The sequence below is a fragment of the Phyllobates terribilis genome, unplaced genomic scaffold, assembly GCF_046119375.1.
Source record: "Phyllobates terribilis strain yellow unplaced genomic scaffold, ASM4611937v1 Scaffold_3__8_contigs__length_932513732, whole genome shotgun sequence".
NCBI classification, from domain to species: domain Eukaryota; kingdom Metazoa; phylum Chordata; class Amphibia; order Anura; family Dendrobatidae; genus Phyllobates; species Phyllobates terribilis.
Window position 1 is genome coordinate 170,739,290 of NW_027362763.1, and position 26,220 is coordinate 170,765,509.

General features: G+C 44.7%; 1 protein-coding gene across 4 annotated transcripts in view; it reads left to right on the plus strand.

Moving 5' to 3' along the window:
* Positions 1–26,220, plus strand: part of PPP2R3A (protein phosphatase 2 regulatory subunit B''alpha) — a 211,442-nt gene that overhangs the window by 42,938 nt on the left and 142,284 nt on the right. For 3 of the 4 annotated variants that reach the window (XM_073674268.1, XM_073674266.1, XM_073674267.1), the window contains one exon: positions 10,145–10,268. The exons of the other annotated variant lie outside the window; for it this stretch is intronic. The gene's annotated coding sequence lies outside the window, so the exon portion shown is untranslated. The remainder of the gene's footprint in view (positions 1–10,144; positions 10,269–26,220) is intronic. 4 annotated transcript variants of the gene reach the window in all.

Genomic DNA, 26,220 nt, shown 5'->3' on the forward strand with positions numbered 1-26,220 from the left:
GGCCGGTAAGGTAATGATTTCCTAAATATAAAGGGCCCTATTCAACCCTAAGATCACTCTATATAGCACAATTGGTGCCCCCTGCTCAACGACCTTGGTTTTTTCTCTTTTGCATTTTCTTATTTTGCTCTCCTTCTTCCCAGAGCCATAACTTTTTTATTTTATTTTTCCGTTAATATGACCATGTGAGGGCTTTTTTTTTTTTTTTTTTTTTTTTTGCGGGACGAGTTGTACTTTTGAACACAACTGGTTTTACCATGTCATGTACTGGAAAATGGGAAAAAATTCCTAATGTGGTGAAATTGCAAAAAAAAAAAATACAGTAGGTGAGGATACAGCTGTTCATGCAGCGGTATGGTGGAGCGATGGTTACTGCAGGTTGTAGGCTTGTCGGAAGAGGTAGGTCTTCAGGTTCCTTTTGAAGGCTTCCACGGTAGGTGAGAGTCTGATATGTTGGGGTAGAGCGTTCCAGAGTAGGGAGGATGCATGGGAGAAATCTTGTATGCGATTGTGGGAAGAGGAGATCAGAGGGGAGTAGAGCAGGAGTTCTGGTGAGGATCGGTGGTTGCGTGCAGGTGTGGCACCTCTGAGGGTTCAGTCGCCACAGAGGTACTGCACCTCACCCAGAGGTGTGGTGTCTCCCTTCTCTCAGGTAAGGAGGGAGTGCTGCACAGAACCCCAAACACCTACATCCAACATTACACTACCCCAGGCCAGCAGGAGGGGCAAGACACAATGTAGTTTTCTGCTGAGCCCTGACCCTGGCTGGGGTGGGGGGGAACATAAAGTTAGGGGGAACCAGTAGTGGGTGTGGGTGGAGGAAGTAATTAGGGGGAGCACTCATACAGTAAAGATATAAAATAGGGAATCCATCTTGGAGTGGTGGTCTAGTAGTTGGAGAACAGTTTGGGAGCAGAGTCTCTCTAGGAGCTCTGCTCCACTTCAAGGGCCCAGGACTGAGGCCCAGGAGGGAAGCAGGGAGTAGGCTCCGATCTACAGAAGGGATCCTAGGGGGTACGGCGAGTGCAGGCGGCACCCGTACACCCCGAACCTGCCAGGTGTCAGGAGGATCTAGGCCGCAAGAAGGGGACCGGCCCCTGGCCCAGTCGTGCAGCTTCAAGCCTCGGCTGGAAAAACCGGAGGCTTCTGACTTCTATAGCAGAAGCCAACCTCTCACTGCAATCCAAGTAAGGACAAGCAGGTCTGTGCAACTCCGACGGACAGGGGGGGACCTTGCAGCACCCGAATAGGATTCACAGTGAGAAGCGCAGGGCAGGAGGGAGTAAAGACCCAGCGTGAAGTCGGTCTAGGAAGGTACATATGAAAGTGGGGTTCTGCCAGGTACACCCGAGCTGCCTGAGGAAGGACTGAACCCCTGCCCGGTGAACGCAGTGCGACGCGGGAGGATTGCACCAGTACAGTGCACCTGGTGAACTTGAACAGAACTGTGAGTAAACTTGGATGACTGCACTGAACTTCGCCGGTACCTTTTCCCTCCCTGCACCACAACGCCCAGCGCACCTCCTCCATTTTCTTCTACACTGCCCTGAGGCCCGCTCCACCTGTGGGGAGCCGTTCCATCTTAAGCTGCCCTATCATCTGCCTCAGAGGACTGTTGCAGCGCTGGTGATCCTCACCAGACACCACAGGTGGCGTCACGACAATTTTCCCCAACCAATAAGTTCCCCATTTCAGTGACCGCCCTGGGCCACGGACCGGGCCAGCCACCGTGATATCCCCCGGCTACCGGAGGCCCGGCTGCCGAGTACCCCACGGTCCTGGGGGCGCGTCACAGGTATGTACCGGAAGACTAGGTCACAGATGCATGCAGGAGACAGGTTGTGGATGGCTTTGTATGCCAAGTTTAAGGTTTTGAACTGGAGTGTTTGGTCAGTGAAGGGATTGGCAGAGGGGAGAGGCCGGGGAATAGCGGGGGGACAGGTGGATTAGTCTGCTAGCAGAGTTTAGGATAGATTGGAGGGGTCAATGGAGGCCACAACGTACAACAATAATCACTTAGAGCAAACAAATTGCAAGCCACAATACATAGCAATCCATAAAAATAGTCCATAATTTGCAAAAGCATGAAATAAAAATTTTAAAAAAAAGCTGTGTTATTTGCCCTGTACTCATTGTTCCTGTACCACCAGTCACCACTAATACTATAAACGTGCCCAGTAATCAAGCTCAAGCGCTCATTTGTCTTTGCATCTTTTTTGTGTGTTTAAGAATGATGGTTGGTCGGCAGCACATCTGATGTGAATGGGATGTGCTGCCGATAGTAGTAAAAGTGATCGGCAGGGAGTGCTCGGTCGTTCGAACCTCTGTTCTGATCGTTTGATACATGGAAATGAAAGTAGACAAGCATCAGACGACTTCCCGTATGGGTGATTGGCCATCGTTACCGGCAATTTATCGACCTGTGTGAAACGAGGGATAACAGCAAGAGGGCGGCATTTTGCCTTTTTCTTCCGAGACATGAGAAATAAGGAATGGGTGGGCAAATGTTTCACTTCTATGTAGGAATGATGGGGAATGGGGCAGAGTGTTCTTTGTGGCCCACTTTTAGTATATGGAGACTCGTCGTTTTCATGACCACGTGACGCCGTCGCCTGACATCTTGACATCGCATGTGGAAATCCGAGTTGTATCATTAAAGTTTTGAACGTTAATTTGTAGATACGTTAATTTAAACAATTCTTCATCCCCACTGACTAATCATGAATAAAAGGTTACAAGGCATTCATGGCCCAGCGTGCGATGCCCACAGTCTGCCGGAGGGAGCAGCATGAAATAATGTGAGGGCGGACTCCTCGGAGGAAATGTTACTTTACAACACTGCTTCCCTTTGTTCTCCAGATGAATGAAGGAGGGACCCAGAGCGCCATTCACACATTGCCCTCTTTGTGGCTCCAGATGCCAAGCCTGGGCTGGGAGGGAGATTGGGTGGGAGGCAAGAAAGAGAACCCAGCCCTGACGTGTGCTGCAGCAAGTGCCCCCCGGCTGCCTTATGTGACTTCTAGGAAACGTCTGCTTTTTATTAGTGGTATTATTGGTGCCATGTGCTGCACATGTGTACACCGTATCCATCACATACAGCTCTGCTGGACATGACGGCCTCTGCGTATAGGGGGCAATCACGGCACTCTGGAGACTGCAGCAACTTCATGCACACCCCAATGGATAGTCGGGCCGTGACTGTGATCCGGGATGGACCGAAACATTGGCCGCCTCATCTCGGGTGAACTTGCAGTAGAATGTCTGTCTGCCACTAGCTTCTCCTTGCATAGAAGTTTATAAGCACCAACCGCCATCTCCTATCTCAGTAACGGGAAAGAGTCTTCACTGAATATGGATTTTACCCCTGAATTAAGAGCAAGAGATCAGTCCAGGAGGAGAAAGGAGAAGATTTCTCTGATAGTACTGATCTATGAAATAAAGAATAACCATTGTTTTAATTTTTAACTGCAGAGATGTTTGCTCAGCTTTTAGGGACAGCAAAAGTTGTTGGGTAATGCTGGAGATTGAGCTTTTTGCTGGCAGTGTAATTAGCACAGAGGCATATCCCTCTTGGGGTTTTGGCTTTAAGCAGAGTTTTACTACTATACTATTATATACTGTAAATCCATATACACTTAGAGGTGACAGGATGCAGCAATGATTTTGTCATTTAACGAAATTGTACAGATTTAGAAAAACATGGCTGCTTTCTTCAGAAACAGTGCCACTCCATAACTGTCACTTGGTTTAGAATCCCGGCTCTGGCAGACAAAGGGTTCATGCAGATGTCCGTATTTCTCACGTACAAAAAAACGGACTGATGAGCTTGGTCGGGGAACGCTGACCACGTGTCATCAGCTTTTTTTTTTTTCTCATACATGGAGAAAATCAAAAAATGTTTCTCCACCTTCTCCTTTCTAACAACCCATGAATATTGTCCTGCACTCAGATGGCATCAAAGTGTGGTCTGATTTTTTTTTTTCCATGGACCCATAGACTTGCATTGCCTATTTTAATCCAATACTGTAAAAAAAACTGACATATATCTATGTGGCTTTGTATGGACTACTAAATCTGTGAAAAATTACAGACATGAATGACTTCAGTCACTATTATATTTACGAGAGCTATTCATGAAAAACACATGGATAGCACTCATACAAAAAAAACATATAAGTGAGGCTCAAATATGATAGCGCTGCAATACCACACCCAACCAGGGAAAAGGTGTGGCACTGTTTTTGGAGGATAGTAGCCTTGTTTTTAGAATTCAATACAACCCCTTTAACTCTATTAATTGGAGTCTATGTGGGAAAACCATAGAGCCTCCTTCCAAATGCTATGGTGGACATATAACAGATGTCAGTGGACGTACGACCTTTTAGGTTTTTCATTTGTCTATTGTATATAGGGCCCTTTTCTTCTGAGCCATGAGACTAGTAGTGAAAGTTCTGCAGTAATGGGTCTGTCAGTGTTCTTGCATTCAAGTGTGCAGCATTTGGCAGATTGCCCCTTCTCTATGGTGCGTGTTGGTGGTGCCAGCAGCTCACGGACCCCCACTAGTGCTGCTGCCCCTGAGTGCTATAGGCAGCATTAATGCTACACAAAAAGACTGGTTCTCCTGAAAATGACTGTGGACGGGTTCTAGGATAAAAGTCCTTCCTGTCATCTGGGAACAATTGACAGTCAATGAGGTCACTTCTGTACGTCTGGAATCTGCTCGGCCACGGCTGACATCATCAGTCCACATGTGAGCTTCCTCCTGACGGAGCTCATAACATTTGTGTTTGCTTTGGAAAACAGCGAGGAATGAGACAATCGCTGCTGACAGGCTGCAACGTGCTCAAACTCCGAAATGTGTCATGGAAAAGTTTATACAGCGGCATCCAACGCCGCCTGTTCTTGGTTAGAAGACTCGTGGGGTCTTGTCTAAGACCTAAAACGGTGGCATTGTCCGCGGGGACATTGGTGAGGCTTGTAGTTTATCATGAATTGTTCCCAGATCTGTGATACATGGGGAAATCTCTGGGAGACCATCTTCTATCTCTGCACACATTGCAGAAGAGGCCATGGAAAATGACGGCACTCATCAGTTGTCGCTTCCAGTCCTCTACAGTTGGGCTTGGCTCGTGGCACTGTTGGCTAGACGTACCCCAAGGGGGCAAATAATAACCAATTGTCTGCAATAAACTTTGAATATAAAACTTCAATATTCGGTAGGTCTTACGGTAAATTTAGCTTTGATCTACAGTATAAGGAAGGCAAATCGTAGTGCCACCTGTTTCAGGTGGCTGCCCTGTAAGTTCTCATCTTTAAATGCATGTATTTTGGCTACAAATAATTTTTGCAATTATCTTTAATTAAAAATTTTGCACCCTTTGCCTTTTACAGCCTTATTGCAGTATTGCTGGCTGCAGAATGAGTTAACTGAGAATAAGTTAGGAAGCTCAGTCTGACAGAAGAGTTTATAACACTTGGGGTATGTTCACAACACACTTTTTTTTTTTTTTTCTTCAGGTGGGCAAAAATGACAAGGTTTTCAAGCAGAAACTGCTTCATGTAACATTTTTGGCCTTTTTGACATATGCCATCAGGTCAAAAGAGGGCAGTTTTTGCTCGGTTTATTCCTGCTGCTCCCCTGAGCATGCTAGTTCTTTTTATTTAAATGTCCCATACAGTTCCATATATATGGGCCTTTATATTTAGGGTAACTTTTTATGGTCTTTGCCAATGGGCCGTGGACCACAGGATTCTCTGTCTCTAGGTGGCTCTGCCTAATTACCATTTTAGCGATGCCCCCTTGGTACAGACCATAAAAATTATCACTAAGTAAAAAAGGCCCATATTTCTGAAACTGTATGGCAGAATAAAGAAGGGGAAAAAATTACTCCGGAGAGAAGTGGGAATAAATTAAAAGCCATGAACAAATTGCTTGTGTTTTTTTTTTTTTTTTTTTTTTTTTTTTTAAAGCGAGAACACTGACAAATGCCCAAAACAAACGCCCTGGTGTTTTGGGGCATTTTTTTAGCTTTCTTTTGCCTTCTGTTTTAAGGCATGGAGCGTTTTCGGAACAAAAAATACCTGAAGAATGGACCGGTCAGTTCTTTTAACTTCTTGGCGTTTTTGGAAACCCTAAGTGGTTAAAAGATGCTCAAAAGCCTGAACATATGAACAGTAAGTTGTTTTTATATAGAGATGAATAAGATGATTTTTTTTTTTTTTGTGGTTGTTTTTTGAGCGTATTTGCTCAAAACCTGCTTAAAAACATTGCATGATCACACCTTACACTTCCTTCTTCTGAGCAGCTCCTCTCGGCTGAATTAGAACCACAGAGCTCAGCTCGGCTTTCATGTGGTCATAAATAATTTGAGAGGAGCTAAAAAGGAAGATACAAGAGTTCTATGATCTCCGGTCAGAGCAAGCTCACTGACAGATTCAAAGTTTAAAGGGTTGTCTGGTCGTCTAATAAATATCTGCAGTCACTGTATGTGACTGCAGACTTCTGAATCCTGACAATGTGTGCAGTGCACACACTGTCTGGATTCTCCGGTATTGCCGGTGTGAGCAGGTGTCATTTGCTTACATGTGGTCACATGCCAACTGGATGTGCATGGCTTCTCTGAATTCACTTATATTGAGAGAATCCGCATACCTCTAGTCAGTGTGGCCGGAAGTGGCATCCATGCAGTCACTGCAACACCGGAGAATCCTGACAGTGTGCACACTACACACTCTCAGGATTCAGAAGGCTGGTTAACAGATATGGACATCTGTGGGGGAATTTTTATTCTTCTCCATAACTAAAGAGAGCCAAACCAGAGTTGTCTTAAAAAATAAATAAAGATATATATACCATAACTGTGTTTTCTCTATTTTGGAGCGCAGGCTTAGGTGACCAATGTAGCCCTGTGCACGTGCGAGAAAGGAAAACTTTGTATCCTGCTCCCTTTCCACATACTCGGTCTCGCACATATCTGGGACATATTTTCTTTTTTTGCAGCCAGGTCCCAGTTTGCACCTCGCGGCACAGGTTCTCGCCTGTCATCACAGAGAGATGATTATTTTTGTCGCGCTCCCCTTTGTTTCTTCAGGCCGCTTACATGGTGACGGATTAAGGTCAGACCTTGTTGACACGTCTCAAGTGTTCATCATGAATATATTTTCTGGTGATTTGCTGGAGGACTGGAAATACTCTCTGCTCTGTGTCAGAGTCGCTTCTCTCCACGGCCGGGATCAGCCTGGACTGTGGATTTAACACTTGCCTACTTCTCCTTAGATCCGGTGCCAGCTGGCTCTGGCTACACCTATGGCTTCGGGGTTGAGGGCCGTAATACATTTGATGAAACCATTTTTTATTTGCGTAAGGATTTGCTTGGTTATGGCAGAGCGGGATTTCAGATGGAATGTAACTACGAGGATGACGCAGGTCCATGTAATGAATCTGTGCCGCTGCATGAAGGCCAGTGCTATTCTGGGCTGTGGAAAAGCTGGATGAGAAGCTGGCCACCTAGCTTTTCCACTGTGTTGAAGTTGTTGTCTCACTGAACAGTAAACCGTGTCACCCAGTGTCCAGCTGATCGCCACAAATCTGCATGCTGACACTTCCGAATATTAGGCTATGTTCACATGTTGCGTTTTTTTTGCTGTGTTTTACAGTACCAGCAAAAGCTATGAGATTTCAGAAATCTCGAGCACACCTTGATTTTTTTTTTTTCCCTGACGGAATTGGAAAACTGCTGCTTTTTTTAAAAACTGCAGCATGTCCCTTCTTTCAGCGTTTTTGCACCCATAGAAAACAATGAGTAAGTGGAAAAACACAGGTATCAGGTTTTGATGCGATTTTAGTGAAATACTGCACCATCTGCTTTATGTGAAACCCATTTATTTTGTGATTTTCCCAAGTTTAAACCATAATGTCTTGGTGCCATCACTTGAGAATGGCAGATTAAGATTAGTACAGTTTAATTAGGATTAGTACAGTTTAATTCAATTAGTGATATGTGTAATCTAAACATTGGCCGACCAAGTTGTGAAAGTAAACAGTGTCCTACAAACTCAATGCTCTGCCAGTGTTTTGGGTAAACTATTCCCAACCAATTCACCCCTCCCCCTGCTACATTTGTAATGTGTATTTTTTCAACATATGTCTTGCATTGGTGACCTGTGTTCATGCTTCTGTGGTGGAAGCAAAGCTGAACTTTGGGATCCTGAAAAAATGCAGCAAAACCTGCTTTTTGTAAGCAGCTTCTTTACTGCCAAGAGAGCAGGTTTTGCCTGCAGAAAAAAAGTGCAGCAAAAATGCAATGTGTGAACATAGACTTAGTCATTTAGAGAAATGCAGTCGTCTTGGGATAATTCCCTAGAAAAATCAAGCTGAAAATCCACTGCAAATTCAGCATCTGTTTTCATATTTTGTTGTGCATTTATGAAACATGTGAAATCCACAATGAAAGTTTTCAACTGAAATGGACAAGATGTGCTAAAAATCTAGGCTAATTCTGTGCTAAAAAAACATAAAGCTTGAGTAGTACTGAAATCCAGGGCAGATTGTCTGTGCCCACATCCACACCAAAAAGTTCTAGCATTTCTTTTACATAAACATTCACATGTTGGTGTTCTGCTCAGGTCGCAATACCCAATTCAAACAAGGGTCTCCTGATGTGACCCCGCAGTCTCATAGACGTAAGGCTGTTGGCTCAGGTCGGGAAGCCGGCCATTCGAATGGGAATTACGGACTGAAGCAGGCTATGTGCACACAACAGTTTTCAAACTCAGCCGAACCCAACCAGTTTTTTGTTGATTTGGTTGCAAATATGCAGACAGAATCTGCCTGTTACTTGCGGATTTCGCCCGACTTAATTTACTAATAATTAAATAGATCATAAATCTAAACGAAAATCCACTTAATAATAGCATGCTGCAGATTTGTAATTCACACCATGTTTTCATTTTCATGCAGATTTATTTTCCGCACCCTGTGATTTTGGATTTTAGAAAAAAACATTTATTTTTATTGTGCTGTAGATTGCTGCGGAACCGCAGTTCGTAATCTGCACTGCAAATTCGCAACGTGTGAACTCGTCTTGAATAGCCTGACACCATTACACGCTCCATCTTCATACATTGATCACGCTTTGACAATAACAACTAAGACAAAACACAATGTATGCACAACCATTCAAATGCATGGCTAAAATAGAATTCAACTCTATCTCTGGGTTGAAATCCATTTTTATTATATTTTTAAATTTGGGTTTTTATACATGCATACCTATTTTCTTGTCTAGCCACATATCTGACACCGGTTTCCTGTGGTTAGTGTGCCTGTGATCTGTGCTTTGTCTAAATTTTAAAAACATCTCAGAGCTGCTCCCCGGGATTGGGGGGGTGTAGGTGCTCTCTATATGTTGCCCAGGGGGTAGGGGTCACTGAGCTGCACCCTAAATTGGGGAGAGGGTAGGGCTCTCTGAGCTGCACCCTGGTGGGTAAGACTCTCTGAGCTGCGCCCCTGGTGGGTAGGCTTCCCCGAGCTGCGCCCCCGCGGGAGGGGAGGGCTCTCTGAGCTGCGTCCCGGTGGGTAGGACTGTGTGAGCTGTGCCCCACGGGATGGGAGGGCTCTCTGAGCTGTGCGGCCCCGGAGGAGGGGAGGGCTCTCTGAGCGGTGCGGCCCCGGGGGAGGGGAGGGCTCTCTGAGCGGTGTGGCCCCGGGGGAGGGGAGGCTTCTCTGAGCGGTGTGGCCCTGGGGGAGGGGAGGGCTCTCTGAGCTGTGCGGCCCCGGGGGAGGGGAGGGCTCTCTGAGCGGTGCGGCCCAGGGGGAGGGGAGGGCTCTCTGAGCGGTGCGGCCCCGGGGGAGGGGAGGGCTCTCTGAGCGGTGCGGCCCCGGGGGAGGGGAGGGCTCTCTGAGCGGTGCGGCCCCGGGGGAGGGGAGGGCTCTCTGAGCGGTGCGGCCCCGGGGGAGGGTAGGGCTCTCTGAGCGGTGCGGCCCCGCCTACGTTGTGGTGCACGCCAGAGCTCACAATCCGAGATTGCACCAGCTTCCTGCGCAGGCTGCATTAGTATTGTGTGTGTGATGTAAATGTAATTAACTGTGTATATGAGCTCATTTCTAGATTTATTTATGCATTTTTTTTTCTTTTTGTGTTAGGATTACTTCTGAGACTTTATTGTAGAACCACCTCCTGGAAGGCTAAACGCTGACTGCATAAAATAAGCTGCGCAGAGGAACAATACAACCGTTGTATGACTGCAGCACTTCACTGACCAGGCCTGTACGTATATCTCAGATCTCGTCATAGTTCACTGATATTTGTTATTCCAAAATAACTCTCAATTCTCCTGTTTTAGTAGGTGTTCGCACCCTTCATGAGTTAGGAATTCTGGAGTAAAGTTTCTTACAATACTTGTGCTGTCCCTCTGTTGCTCTTCCTAGAAATAGACAATTGGGTGTGTCTATTCCCCTTGTCAATTGAGTGTGTGCCCTAAAGACTCGCCATAGACTTCAGTATATTTAATATTTGTTCAGACTACAGCCGTCCCTCCTTACCCATCCCATCACTGTGCCAAGCAGCTACGAGTTCTCAATAGGGAGAGGGAGTCATGAAATCTGAGATTAAAAGACTGTCTGTGCTAAAATATGAGAGCCCTATCTTTACCTCAAAAGGAAGTCGGAACCCCTCCATAAACATAAGCTACTTGCCCAGTCCCACTAAAAGTAAGGCTCTGAAGTTTTGAAGTCGGGAACTGTAATGTACAGTTGTCCATATATTCATGCATGTCCATGAGGAACATAATAAGTGATGTGGTTTAAGAAAAAGTGCTCTGTGATTATTTAATGGAAAATAAATATGAACTAAAACAGGAGATCTGACGAGGTCCTGTTTAATTCCGCTAAAATCTTTATTAAATGCAGGTCATTGTATTGTCCTATTTTGCAGTTATAAAATAGAGTTTAAAGGGGTTCTCCGTTCTTAAGCTACAAATCTGCAGACTTGTGAAACCTACTATGTGCTGTCAGCCTTCCCCGGGAGCAGCCGGTCATGTGACTGCAAGTATACAATATGCATACACCTGGCCACAGTCTAGACTAGACTGTATCGGGCCTCGCAAGTGTATTGTGCAAGGCTGAGAAAAGTCTAGTCGAAATGTGTCCGGGTAGTGCATATCGTATATTTGCAGTCACATGACCAATACTCCCGATACTGGCACCGAAGAAGCCTCACTGCGCATAGTACGCACGATGAGAGGATTCATAAGTCTGCAGTCACATTGAGTGACTGCAGACTTGTAGCTTAAGACTGAACAACACCTTTAAAGGGAACCTATCAGTTCCCTTGATTGTCCCTGTCAACTAAAACAGCAGTATGTATGTGGATTTCTTTATTCTAATAAGGTGGCTTCTGTGCATTACGAACGCTGCCATCTTCAAATAATTAACATTCATCTGTCACATACAGTATGCTCAGGAAGCAGGACTAGTCCAGCGCAGCATCTCATCCCAGGACTAGTCCTGCCTCAGATCATTTAATAACACCTCCATGGCAGTGATAGACAGCTTGCATACACTACATCTTATGGAAGGACCATTATGCAGACTGTCAGTCACACCCAGGGAGACATGCTTAGAAGATCTGCGGCAGGACTAGTCCAGGGGAAAAGATGCTGCGCTGGACTAGTCCTGCCTCATTAGCATATAGAAGAAATGTTAATTCTTCAAAAATTGAATAGTTAGTAAAACATATAGATCAGAATAAATGAATCCACATTCGTACCGGTATAATATCAGGAGGAGCCCTGACAGGTTCCCTTTAACTTCTCAGTTATTTTTCATTGCACCTTACAGTTCTGGCAGGGGTTTTCACATAACGTTTGCTGTGATTCACCCCACTCCTTGGCAGATTTGCCATTTACAGCTCTTGGAGAGCTGGCAGACAACCCACCGGGGGCACGGTGCCTTTTTTACTTGTCAGCCAGCTTTATCAGAAACGTATGTAAAAAGATTTGATGTAAACGTTGTACTTTTGCACAGATGAATGAGCATCACACTGATGACAAACACTCTTGTCACCGCTTACAAGTAGCTTCACATTGCAAGGACTGCGCGGGCCACTGCCACCCTGAAGTCGCTGCAGACATTGCTCGCCAGCTCTCGTCTTACAGGAACCTTCATTCTTCCTGTTGTGCGGAGACAAGTGTATCCTGCCATGTCAAGTCCAGAGCAGAGTAGAGGAAAGAGCATTGTGCAGAGAGCAGCTCCGGAGAATGGGGGTGATGCCTCCGGTCACCTGGTTTATGGTTTAAAGGGACAAGTCCGAGGAGTTCCCCACTTGTAGATCCAACCTAACCGATCACTTACTGACATTGCTCAGACGAAAGATGATGTTTTAATGGTGGACATCTCCTGCATGTGCAGCACTAACTCATGTGCAGGGGAATAGACCTCGGCCAGAGGGATTCTTACGGTGAGTCGTTTTATTTGATTGTAGTTTGCGGCGTTCTCGTCCAGTATTTTTGATGGTACTTTTTGCAGTTTTATTTATACTGGGCATTAAAGACTTTGTCGACTGCATGGACAACTCCTTCTCATACCCTAAGCTTGGCCCCGATTAAAATAAAAAAGCTTATACTCCCCTCCCTTGTTGGCGTCATTCCAGCAGTGTCGGCACTCGTGGAACTGGGACTCCCGTGCGGTTATTGTGACATGTGACCCCATTGCCCAATCAGCGCCGGCATCAGTTCCCGTCTTTGAACATAATGAACATGAAGAGAAAGCCATCAGAGATCAGCTGCAGCCCGGACTTCCTCTTCATGTTCAATTCGACAGGAGGCGGGAACAGTGACGCCAGCGCTGGTTGGGAGCAGGGTTTTCATTGGTCTTCTTCTCCCAGACCATAAATTGTAAAAAAAAAAAAAAAAGCCCTTAAAGAAGAGGACTCAACTCTTCCAAAATGTAAAAATTGGCCTGGCTACAAAACAACAAAAGTAATTACATGACCACAAAACCTCAAACTGTAATATCCAGTTGTTATGCACCATTCTTTCCATTATTTCTGTGTACATTCAGACATGTACGTGCAGTAAAAACCTCAACAGTCCAACAGCGGTGTTGAAAGTTTGAGAACCCATCACTAATTCAGGGAACTGTTCATGGGAGAAAACTCACCAACATCAGAGTTTTAAGCTTTTTTATATGGAAGAATGGGATAAAATTCCCCCCAAGGCGATGTCCAGGACTAATCAACAATTACCTGAAAGCATTAGATGCTTTTATTGCTGCAGAAGCCGGTCACACCAGATACTGAGAACAATGGTTCACATACTTTTGTAACTCAGACGTGATATTGGATCATTTTCCTCATTTAAAAAATGACAGTCTAAATTTCTGACATGGTTTATCTGGTTCTTTTTTACTTTTTTTTTTTAAGGACTTAAGTTTACATCAAATTTATGTAGAAATCTAGAAAATTCTGAAGGGTTCACAAACTTTAAAGCCCCACTGTATGTTACATCATCACATCCTTTAGTCACTGGCCCACAAATATTGAATTGATAGGTTGGAGCAGAAGACAATCTCCACTTGTAGCTAGACAGGAGCTGACGCTTTACGCTCCTGGTGGAGCTGACGCTTTTACGCTCCTGGTGGAGCTGACGCTTTTACGCTCCTGGTGGAGCTGACGCTTTTACGCTCCTGGTGGAGCTGACGCTTTTACGCTCCTGGTGGAGCTGACGCTTTTACGCTCCTGGTGGAGCTGACGCTTTTACGCTCCTGGTGGAGCTGACGCTTTTGCGCTCCTGGTGGAGCTGACGCTTTTGCGCTCCTGGTGGAGCTGACGCTTTTGCGCTCCTGGTGGAGCTGACGCTTTTGCGCTCCTGGTGGAGCTGACGCTTTTGCGCTCCTGGTGGAGCTGACGCTTTTGCGCTCCTGGTGGAGCTGACGCTTTTGCGCTCCTGGTGGAGCTGACGCTTTTACGCTCCTGGTCGAGCTATTTCTGTGCCTGCCTGTATGGAGACCATGGAGGGCAACAGCTGAAGGCATTAAGTTCAGGGGGTTAGTGTCGATAAATTTGACAAATTGTGTCTTTGGCTGTAAAGTAAAAATAGTATTATATGCAGCAGAGTTTGCCAGAGCTAAAGTAATCTTCCCTCTTCTGCCCAATATTTTTCAAATTCTATAACTTGTGCCGCGCGGTGTGATGCTGCTGCGCTCATGAGCCCTTTTAAAAGACATTTTTTACATGTAAATCTGTAAAAGATGAAGGGGAAGAATCGGCAGTAGATCACCAGTACATCACCAGATCAGAAACGGGTCATATAGTTTGTATAAGGCCACGTTTACACATTCAGTTTTTGGTCAGTATTTCACATCCGTATTTGTAAGCCAAAACCATTAGTGGATGAAAAATGTAGAAGTGGTGACGTGTTATTATACTTTTATCTCTGATTTTGTTCCACTCCTGGCTTTGCCTTATATAAAATACTGACCAAATACTCAGAAATGAGACGTCCTGGTTAGCACGGCCAACCTGACCCATAAGGGAGATTTTTGTTTTCGGTGCAGAAACTCTCTAATAGGCAAAACCACTTCTGGAGGAAGCAGCGGTCTTTGCAGCGTCTCTGCCACCAGCATTTTTCCCTTTTGTCTATAAACAGGGTGTGGCTTCCAAACAAAACCCACCCGAATAATCAGGTTCTGTCTTTTTTTAATTGCTTCCAAATACTGTGCCCTTTTATGATCTCCTTCACAACTCCATGTTCCCAGTACGTGTGGTATCCACTGTTTTTATTTATATTTTGTGTCCATGCAAAACACAGAGATATGTCTGGGTTTTTTCCGGCAGCACCGATCACCAGGGCCAATAGAAGTCTATGGGTCCGTGAAAAACACGTGAAGCACACGGATGGCATTGGTGTACATCCATGTGCCATCTGTGTTTAACATTGCAAAGTATAGGAGAAGCTTTGTAATTTATTTCTTTATCCGGAACGGAAAAAGACTGACGCACTGCCACCAGTACCATATTTTTTCACATGCTTATTTAAACACGGACTTGTGAAGGAAGCCTAAGGTGCTTGTAAGTTTTCAGTAGATGTCAGCGAAATTCTTGTTCACATGCACTCTGTTCAGCTGAGCATATGTAAGTCCTCAACTGGGAGAGCAGAAAAAGCTGTGGACGGACTGACAGACCCTTCTGCTTGCGAATTATGTCACGATAACTACAAAGATTGGGCGTGCTTAATCATCTCACATGTATAGATGATGAATATTGTTTTATGGGATGACCGCTTTCATAGGATCCTACAATGTTATAGTTGGAAGGGACCTCCAGGGTCCTCGTGTCCAACCCCCTGTTCAATGCAGGATTCACTAAACCATCTCAGACAGATGTCTGTCCAGCCTCTGTGTGAAGACTTCCATTGAAGGAGAACTCACCACCTCTCGTGGCAGCCTGTTCCTCTCATTGATCACCCTCACTGTCAAAAAGTGTTTTCTAATTTCTAATCTGTATCTTCTCCCTTTCAGTTTCATCCCATTGCTTCTCGTGTTTCCATGTGCAAATGAGAATAAGGATGATCCCTCTACAGTGTGACAGCCCTTCAGATATTTGTAGACAGCTATTAAGACTTTAAAGAGGACCTGTCACCAGGCCAGAAGTGACCAGTTTTGGTGCTTGCTCGATTCCCGTTGCTTTATTCCTTCTGCTCCATGGAATACTCGGGAAGCAGCAGTAATAAAATAGGGGCAATAACTGGCCACCGCTGACCTGGTAAGAGGTCCTCCTTAGTGATGAGCACAAGAGCTCGTTACTGGAGTTTGACCAGGGTGCTTGGGTCTGCACAAAGTATCGCGGGTGCTCTAGTGAGATGTTCGAGTCCCCGCAACCTCATGTTTTGCGGCTGTATGACAGTCACAAAACATGCGAGGATTGCCTGAGAAACACTGGCAATCTCAGCATGTTTTGTGGCTGTGTAAGAGCTGTGAAACATGTGTCCGCGGGGACTCGAACATGTCACTCGAGCACCCACGATACTCAGTGCATACCCGAGCACCTTGGCAAACTCCAGTAACGAGCACTTGCGCTCATCACTAGTCGTCTTATATAATAGGGTCAGGTTTGCAATGAAGCTTCTGGGCCTTAAGGGAGTCCTAGAATCCGTAAATGTGTTCCTCTGACCTGTCTGTTTTAGGAATTGCTTGTATTTTCAATAAATAATAAAAAAAAAAATGATAGAGCCTTCTATAATTGTGCTGATCTTCTGTTATTCCACCCTGAAATGTATAAATAAAGTGACAAGTGGGTGTCCGCTCTATTGGGAATTACCCGCTGACCGACACCTCAGGGTTTGGCCGCCTTATCTGCTGAAGATGAGGTGAAGTTTAAGAGTACGATTACGGCAACTGAAAAACTTTTGGGTCGTCTTTCATGTTATACAGCAATCAGCAGGGAGGAAAGGCAGCGGGGGATTGCAGGACTGGAATTTAGTGGAATTTCCTTAGTGAATAATAATAAATAAAGCAGATTCCATCATTTTCACGATGATACCATAAAACACAAGCTTTCTGCTCTATATTATCTGCAGCTTTAAAACCTGATGCCAGAAGACAAATATTTCTCCCCTAGACCGAGGAGTGGTCCCCTGGAATAATACTCCTCACTGCTTGTGGCCCCTTGTGTTTCATGGCCTTAAGGAGCTGTTTTGATCTTCCTTTTCTTGGTTGCTAAGTGAAATTGAATTCGCACAAAGCTGAATAGGAAGACGTTGCGACATCTTGACAAGCTGGGGCTAAGTGGGGCAAGATCAGCATTGGACCTGGAAGGCGTCCAGCTTTTGTAGTGAGATCATATATCCACTGTTGAGGTCTCGCTCTTCCTGACACCTCGCATTGCAGATGCTTCCTTTAGTCGTCAAGGCCGTTCGGTAGCAAAAAATCTAAACGTCAGCTGGGAAGTGTAGAGCGCACAATGTGCTAAACTGCGGGGCCACGGACTTCTGTGTCTGGACGATCCTCCTCCATCTTTTCAGCCCCCCGATAGTAATGATGTCGGATGAGATGCCAGCTGATGCGTAATCATATGCAACATACTCACTGGCATTGCATCAAGAGGCAGAAGGTTGGCGGCACTGATTTCTGCCAAGCATCTCTGGTTACTCACTGCACAATTATCCAAATCCTACACATAATAAGGAACGGACCAAAAAAAATCAACCTATTTGAAGATCCAGGACAAAAGTATTGGGACACTCCGCATTACACCTAGAGGTACTTATATGACCTCTCATCATAATGAATCCATAGGTATTAATATGCAATGGGTGCTACCTTCTGTGGCTGTATAGACTTCCATTCTTCTGGGAAGTCTTTCTACAAGATTTTGAAGGGGTCTGTGGGATTTTTTGCCCGTTTATCCAGAAGATCATTTGTGAGGTCAGATGCTGATGTTGGATGATAGGACCTGGCTCAAAATCTGCTTTCTAGCTCATCCTAAAGGTGTTGCAGCCGGTCAAGGTCTTTCACACCAAACTCCCCCCAACCAAGTCTTTATGGACCAATTGCTTCGTGCACTGGGGAATAGTCATGGGGAACAGAAAAGGACCTTCCCAAACTTTTCCCACAAGTTGCAGGCTAAAATTAACCAAAATGTCTCGATATGCTGGATTAAGATTTCCCATCGCTGTAACTTTTCCAAGAGTCATCACCTCCCCCTGAAAAACAAACCCCAAAAATTATCCCTCCGCCCTTGTACAGAGGTCACAATGAAGTCAGACAGGTAACGTTCTCCTGGCATTCACCAAACCTAGACTCCTCAATCTGACTCCATATAGAGTAGTGTGCTCCGTCACTGCACAGAACAAGTCCCCACTGCTCCAGAGTCCAGTGGCAGCTTTACACCACTCCGTCCGACACTTGGCATTGTGCTTGGTAATGTAAGCTTTGCATTCAGCCGCTCGGCCATGGAAACCTGTGCAATGAAGCTCTTAATACAGATTTGGACTGTAGTCTGCTACTTCATGCCTGTAGTTCCTAAACGCTTCCACTTTTCAATGATACCACTCATAGATGATGATGGTAGATATAGGAGGGAAGACATTTAATGAACTGACTTGTTACACCGATGGCGCCTATTTCAGGACCGCGCCGGTATCTGTGAGCTCTCTAGAATGAGACATTCTTTACCAAATGTTTGTACAGGCAGATTGCATGGTGAGGCGCTGGATTTTATATACCGGGGGCAATTGGACGAACAAAAAACCTGAATCTTATGATTATGACTTGTCTCCCAATTCTATGGTCCATATATTTAACATGGGAGCTCACTGGTAATGTGCACTCATCTGAATTGCCATCTTATAAAGAAATTATCATAAGTTGTAAACTATGTTCTGTAATGATGTGATGAACCTTGGACCTTTATCCAACAAAATTCTTCTCCTCTTTACTCGCTTTTATTGTACTGGGGTGCAGGGAGTGCTGAAAATAAGACAATGACTATGCTGTTGTACAATGGAGAATACGTTGTAGCCTATACATTACCTCTGAGTCACATAGTCGTGAGTCATTGTAGCCCATGAGTTATGATGTGGCTATGGCTGACACACACTGATGTAGCTTGTGACATATTTAGACAAATTTTGGATGCCAATCAATGGCAGCTTGTCTTTCACCCCCAGCAGAGCATTGCATGCAGCTCCAGCGCTGATTTCTACCTTCTGTACAGAGGCAATGTCATTGTGAAAGGACAGTGCTAAATAATGGTTATCGAGTGTATAATCCACGCCGCAGCTGTTTTTACTGTTCTGCATGCATGTTTTCTGTTGTAATGAGAGATCTTATTGAACCTTTTAAGATTTTTTTTTTTTCATAATTGTCCTTAACTGTTATTAATAGGGTTGTCCGCTGTGGACATCTGTTTTCCATATGTTTTATAAGGTCATGTTTAGTAGATCAGTGGAGCCTCGACAACCAAAGTCCATTAAGACCACTGTTTTCTACTGGAATCACTGCGTTTTTTCCTTGTAATTCCTAAGAAAATGCACTTTTACAAATTGGCATCCTTGTGATTACAGTTGATTAAAATGGAGTCGTGGCAATAGAACAACTGTGTCTTCAAATAGGACTCTCAACTAGTAAAAGCTTTCTATAAATTGTGCAATCCCTTTAATGAGAACTCATTTTCTGCTCTCTAGTAGTCTTCTGTTTTAGAAATACCTTGTGCTCCGTATAAAATACCTTGTGCTGCATTGTGCCATTCCTCTGTTGCTCCACCTGGAAAGGTATGAATAAATTGGTCAATAGGGGGCGGTTGTACACACGCTGTCACTTTCCAATCACTGATGTCGGTTTACAGGAGCGTAGTTGCCAACAGTCTTGAATTTGTTGGCACTGTCCAAAATTTTCAAAAACAGGTCTGGCTAATTTGGGGTCCAAAACCCTGCCCTAAAGTGGGTGGTTAAACTCTGGTGATGCTCTTCGGGGGCGAGACTTAAAGATGTCTGTTTCATGTTCAGCGTTCACTGCTCGGATCACTCGCTGATTCCTGTCTACCAGGGGCGGTGCGCTCCTGAGGAGTGATAGTTTGGACCAGCACCATTGTTGCGCCTCTGGCCCTACCTATGCGCTCTACAATACTGTAAGAAGAGGAAGCTTTTCAGCAATCCAGTCATCTTCAGAGCAGCTCTTACAAGCTGTGAGAAAAAGAGCTAGTAAGCCCTGCATATTCTTGGCCACCTGTGATGGACAACGAGCATGAAACCAAATAAAAATTCTCCCCATTCTTGAGAACGAAGAGCATTTTTAACATCGAGTACATTTCAAAGTTGCTTGTTTTCACAAGCACTATGCAATTTAACCATTAGTAATGTTGGGACTTACACCATAGATGGCTGTCAACAATGGTTCGGCTTCATAGGTTCTACTGAGCTCCTCCTGTTTTCACTACGAGAGAGCTGCTGCCAGACTTCTCTGTTGGGGGCTTTTCTCCGAGACCAAAAGGATCCAATATTGCACATGCCGGATCCTTTTCTCCCGCTACATCATCTTTTGGGGGGGGGGGGGTTGTCAGGAGGCCCCTGTACATGTTAGACTGCCGGCTGAATCTGGCCAACGTTGGTCTAATGTGTACGGGTGTCTTAACCCTTTAAATATCCCAACTAAATAGATGGTAAGTTTGCAGAAAGAATAACAGTGGAACGTCACAATGCATATTTCTGAGAAGAGATGCTCCGGATTTACCTAGACGGTACTAATACGGCCATATCAGGGGCGCTTACATACGGTCACGTGTTTTCTGTGATGTTGTTTTGCTTTTAGTACTGTTAACATTTTTTTTTTCTTGTAAAATAGCCAAACATGAACTGGACCTCTACTCCGGAGATCTACATTTTGTTTTTAACTGCAGTCACCTGAAAAATGTTTTTTGCCCTTGGAGAAGTGGATTAATGTGTTTTGCGCCCATTAAAAATAACATGCCTAATTAAACCTGAGAACGTGTACCTGGAAATGGATAATTAAATTTAGCACTGGTTAATTTTCACCCGTAAACCTCGCCCCCTTCACACTGGCATAGAGTTCACTTTGTGCACACAACAACTTATTTTTTTCCAGAGTTGGTTGACTTGAGAATGACCCTTGCATGTCTGCTTGTAGCCATGTACTTCTTGTTCTGAGAGTGTCCTTACAAATGTGCTAGGTCAGGCTGCTCCTGCCTCCTCCGCTGCTCCTGCCTCCTCCGCTGCTCCTGCCTCCTCCGCTGCTCCTGCCTCCTCCGCTGCTCCTGCCTCCTCCGCTGCTCCTGCCTCCTCCGCTGCTCCTGCTGCAAAATCTGTTATGTGCTCCCTCTGCCATGGGGGGGGGACGCGGCTTATTTATGGCTCCGAGGCTTCTGGTACACTTTAGGTTATTCTATCAATCTGCCGTTTTCTGGACTCTGTTTCCAATTTTACCAGTATGTAGCTTCTTACAGCCATCTCGGTTAGCAGAATCTAGATGAGCACATACTACGCCACCATTATATAAGTCAGGGGCCACACACTATACAGCTTCTTGCGCTCAGCATCAAGTGGAACCATGCAAACCGGCCTCCAAGGCTGATATTATAGTTATCGTGGCAACTTGACTTGTCCAGCCGTACACTTGGTGACCATCGTATTGTGGGTGGGGACAAATATAGACAAAAGGAGTGTCACAATTTTTGCAGGCAAAAAAGGGAAATGATTAGCCTGTGTTCACACTGCGTTTGAGCCTTGTGTTTGGCAAATATTCAGGGAAAGCTCATCATTGAGGCCTAATGGGGTGTCCTTTTTGGCATTCCTCTTTCAGCTGTAAAGAAAAGTAGAAAAATCTGTGTTTTCCTATGTAAAGTGGCACCACAAGAAAAATACTGTGCAATATATTTTACAACAGTACCATATGGAAAACATCTGACTTTCTATACCTATACTGTCGCATATGTCTAATGGGTATGCTGGGAATTTTTATGGATGTATATCGCCAATAAAACCCTCTGTGTCTGCATGAATTATAGCATGCCTCCAACACATGCAATTGCTTCTTGAGGAAAATATGAAGCGCTTGGCGCTGGAAGCATATATTGACGCACGTATGATGCCCCCATACACATTACTCTAATGTCAGCTGAACCTGGCGATATCAACTGGTTCGGCTGATAGTTCTTCAACCTTTCTTACCTGGAGAGTCACACTCAGAACTGAGAGAGGGTCGCGAGCCACATCCAAACCTATCTCCTTTCTCTTTGAGTTTGGACTTCCTGCGACAATCACTCAAACGAACGACACCCAAAGCCCCCATTATCAGTATAAATACAACCAGAGTTTCCCCATCGCACCAAGACCTGCCGCCCTCCATTATAAGCAGTATACTTATCCCATCTTATCCTGATTTGGTATTCTAACATCAAGCACTCCCACCACAATGTCTCATCCAGCTTGAAGCACCTCAGACTGGTAGGATGATCCTTTCTCCAGATTACTATGCTTCATAGACTCCTAGAATGTTAGAGTTGGAAGGGACCTTCAGGGTCATTGTGTCCAACCCCCTGCTCAATGCAGGAGTCACTAAACCATCTCAGACAGATGTCTGTCCAGCCTCTGTGTGAAGACTTCCATTGAAGGAGAACTCACCACCTCTCTTGGCAGCCTGTTCCACTCATTGATCACCCTCACTGTTAAAGTTTTATCTAACATCTAATCTGTATCTTCTTCCTTTCAGTTTCATCCCATGACTTTTAGTCTTTCTTTGTGCAAATGAGAATAAGGATGATCCCTCTACAGTGTGACAGCCCTTGAGATATTTGTAGACCGCTATTAAGTCTCCTCTCAGTCTTCTCTTCATTTATCTCTAAACCCCCAAGGCCAGTATATGCATACAGATCTGCTCTTCTGTCCAGAGCTACTCACAAGTCACCATCTGGAGTCCTGCTCTTCATAGCAGTTTGCTAGACATGGACCAAACTGGACACAGGCACGAGCCACAAATCATAAACCCGAGAGCCAAGTTGGTGACCCCTGGTTTAATGTGTATGGGGTGCCAGCTGATTAATGGTCGGGGGTAGTGTTGAGCGAGTATGTTCTATTAACCCTTTCTCTGAGTATTTACAGCTGCTCGGTGATATGGTTGAATCACTCCCGTGTGCATGATTTGCGACTGTTTGACAGCTTTATTACATGGGAGGAATGTCTATTTCTTACACATTCCTCACATGTAATAAAACTGTCAAACAGTTGCAAATCATGCACACGGGAGCGATTCAACCATATCACCGAGCAGCTATAAATACTCTTAGCTCGGCCCGAGCATACTCGGACAGAACATACTCGCTCAACCCTAGTCGGGAGACATGTTGAACACGTATGTCTGATTTCGGACTGCTGATCGGATGTTCCTCCCTGTCAGTGAGTGGCTTTACTGTAGGTCTTGCACTTCCACATGAGCCCCGTGCGGTCTGCATGCCCCCTGCCTTTTGTATGGTAAATGAGTCTCCTAATGGACACAGTAGCAAACCGTGTGTCTTCTTGACTTCTGATCCCTATACTTGAAGGTTTTCCATTCCTTATATTTAATTTATTGACATTTTATTGAAACTTTTTCCCAACTTTATAAAATATAAAAATTGTAACATGACTGTTACTCAGTTGATACATAACATCCGTTTTCTATTTTTGTGCAATTATACAAAATTAATATAAAAAAATGTCCCTGTGTTCTTAGTTTAGAATGAGGAAATGTTCTTTTATTATGAGGTGGATGGCACGGGTATCCAGTAAGGCTATCTATACCAGACTATGCCAGCTATGCTCACATGACTGGTTACTTCTCAAATATAGACCACGATAGCAGCCTGACATATGTCATGGATTATTACTATGCTGCTTCACCACCTAGTTATTTGTAGATAAGGAGGTGTCGTACCCATTGTGATACTGAGTCACAACCCAGATCGCTGCAATCCTCATTCACCCGCCACGTTACCAGCTTGATAGGAGACCTTAGGAGCTGTTTTTTCCATATGGAGAACATTGGTCCTGTTTTGATTTAAGAGAGTATAGCTACTAAAACTTCATGTAGTCAGATTTGGAGATTACGATACCAACACCATTGCAAGAAAATCCAAGCCTTGATACAGGCGCCATTAACAGATGTCCTTGAGGTGAGAGCGCACATCCTAGTCAGGGGTAAGTGCTGTGTATAATGAGATTTAGATAGATAGATGGTTTCTAATAGGGGCAGAGTAGTACTTATCATATGTCATAAAACTTGAACCACATCATGACACCACCAACTTGGCCAGTCCTGACATCGCCCCCCTCACTGATCAAACACCTAAGTTCCCGTCGCAGGGTGATGAATTCTGTAGGCTTAAAGGGAACTTGTCATGTTAAACATGATGTCTGATATACAGAAAAAATGGTATAGAGCAGATGTAGCTGAGCAGGTTGATGCATAGTTTGTGGAAAAGTGTTTGGTGTAGTTTTGGTTTGATTTTTTTGGAATTTGTGCTCTTTCATTGCTGAAGAGTCCAGTGGGCGGTCTTATTGGAGACTGATAGGCTCCCCTGTGTCACCTTGTATAGGGAGAGGGGTCAGAGAAGAACCACCCACAGGACTCAGCAGGGAATTAACCCCTCAATGACCTATTCTGAAAAGAGCTTAATGACTGATCTTTTTTTTTTTTTTGTGGCTTTGTCTTGACCTTCCATCAACCTTAATTTTTTTTTTTCCTTCACTGTATGACCCCTTATTTTATATAGGAGAAATTGTATATATATTTTTTAAACTGTTCATATTTTACACTAAAAAACCTGTTTAATTCTCCATGGTATTATTTTTAGTCTTTTTTGGATAGTATGTCTTCTCTGCAACGCGCAGCACTTCAGAGTGAAAGATACATGGCCGTAATAACGCAGCCAGTGACTGATTCATGTTGCCTGTGGTTCGGCAGCATGAATCCCCCGACAGGTTCCCTTTACAGCAGAGACTCGGGCCCTGCACCACCGGGCTGCAAAAGCTACCATGTTAGGTGTGACAGGTTCCCTCTAATAATACAGAATGTGCCTGTGTGTTTATTGTCCACCTGATGTGGTCTTCTGCCATGACAGGTATCCACAGCAGCCTCGTCACTTCTGTAGGACCTGCTGTCCATCACTCCATCACTATCATACTGGTCCATCTTCTCATTGTGCAGTTTTTATTTATTTATTTTTTTCACCTCCGGTCTGAGAATTTACAGACTGATCCAGCTGCAAGAAAAGGGCGTAACCCCCCCGGCGACATGTGTTTCTCCTCCGGTAACATTGTCGTCAGGGAAGTGACCTCTGACTCGCTATACCGCTTTGTGTTACTATGGCAGCTGATGCTGAGGAGGCCTTGTTCCCACGCCAGCGCTGAAAGCCTTCAGTGTGAGCGAAGGAAACTTGTGGAAGTGTTTTACTAGAAAGTTCTTCTTCGAGGAGTCGGTCCAAGTCCCATCACTTCTATATTCCTTCAGATCCTCGCCACCCACTGACTGCGATGTCAGCCCTCAGCCATTTATATCACATGTGATATAGATGAGATATACTACAGCCAGGAGTCTTAGAGAAGCAGAATGTGCAGCCGGGTCCCTGAATCTAGTTCTTATTTTTTTTTTAATCCCATATTTTTTTAAGGGATTTTCACATACAGTGGGCCAAAAAAAGTATTTAGTCAGCCACCAATTGTGCAAGTTCTCCCACTTAAAAAGATGAGGTCGGCCTGTAATTGACATCATTGGTAGACCTCAACTATGAGAGACAAAATGAGAAAACAAATCCTGAAAAATCACATTGTCTGATTTGGAAAGAATTTTTTTTTTCAAATTTTGGTGGAAAATAAGTATTTGGTCAATTACAAACAAGCAAGATTTCTGGCTCTCACAGACCTGTAACTTCTTCTTAAAGAGGCTCCTCTGTCCTCAACTCATTACCTGTAGTACTGGCACCTATTTGAACTTGTTATCAGTATAAGACACCTGTCTGCAACCTCAAACAGTCACACTCCAAACTCCACTATGGTGAAGACCAAAGAGCTGTCGAAGGACAGCAGAAACAAAATCGTAGCCCTGCACCAGACTGGAAAGACTGAATCTGCAATAGGCAAGCAGCTTGGTGTGAAGAAATCAACTGTGGGAGCAATAATTAGAAAATTGAAGACATACAAGGCCACTGATAATCTCCCTCGATCTGGGGCTCCACACAAGATCTCACCCCATGGGGTCAAAATGATCTCAAGAACGGTGAGAAAAAATCCCAGAACCACACGGGGGACCTAGTGAATGACCTGCAGAGAGCTGGGACCAACGTTACACAGGCTACCATCAGTAACACACTACGCCGTCAGGGCCTCGGATCCTTCAGTGCCAGATGTGTCCCCCCTGCTTAAGCCATTACATGTCCGGGCCCGTCTGAAGTTTTCTAGAGAGCATTGGATGATCCAGAAGAGTATTGGGAGAATGTCATATGGTCAGATGAAACCAAAGTAGAACTGTTTGGTAGAAACACAACTCGTCGTGTTTGGAGGAGAAAGAATGCTGAGTTGCATCCAAAGAACACCATACCTACTGTGAAGCATGGAGGTGGCAACATCATGCTTTGGGGCTGTTTCTCTGACAAGGGACCAGGACGACTGATCCGTGTACATGAAAGAATGAATGGGGCCATGTATTGTGAGATTTTGAGTTCAAACCTCCTGCCA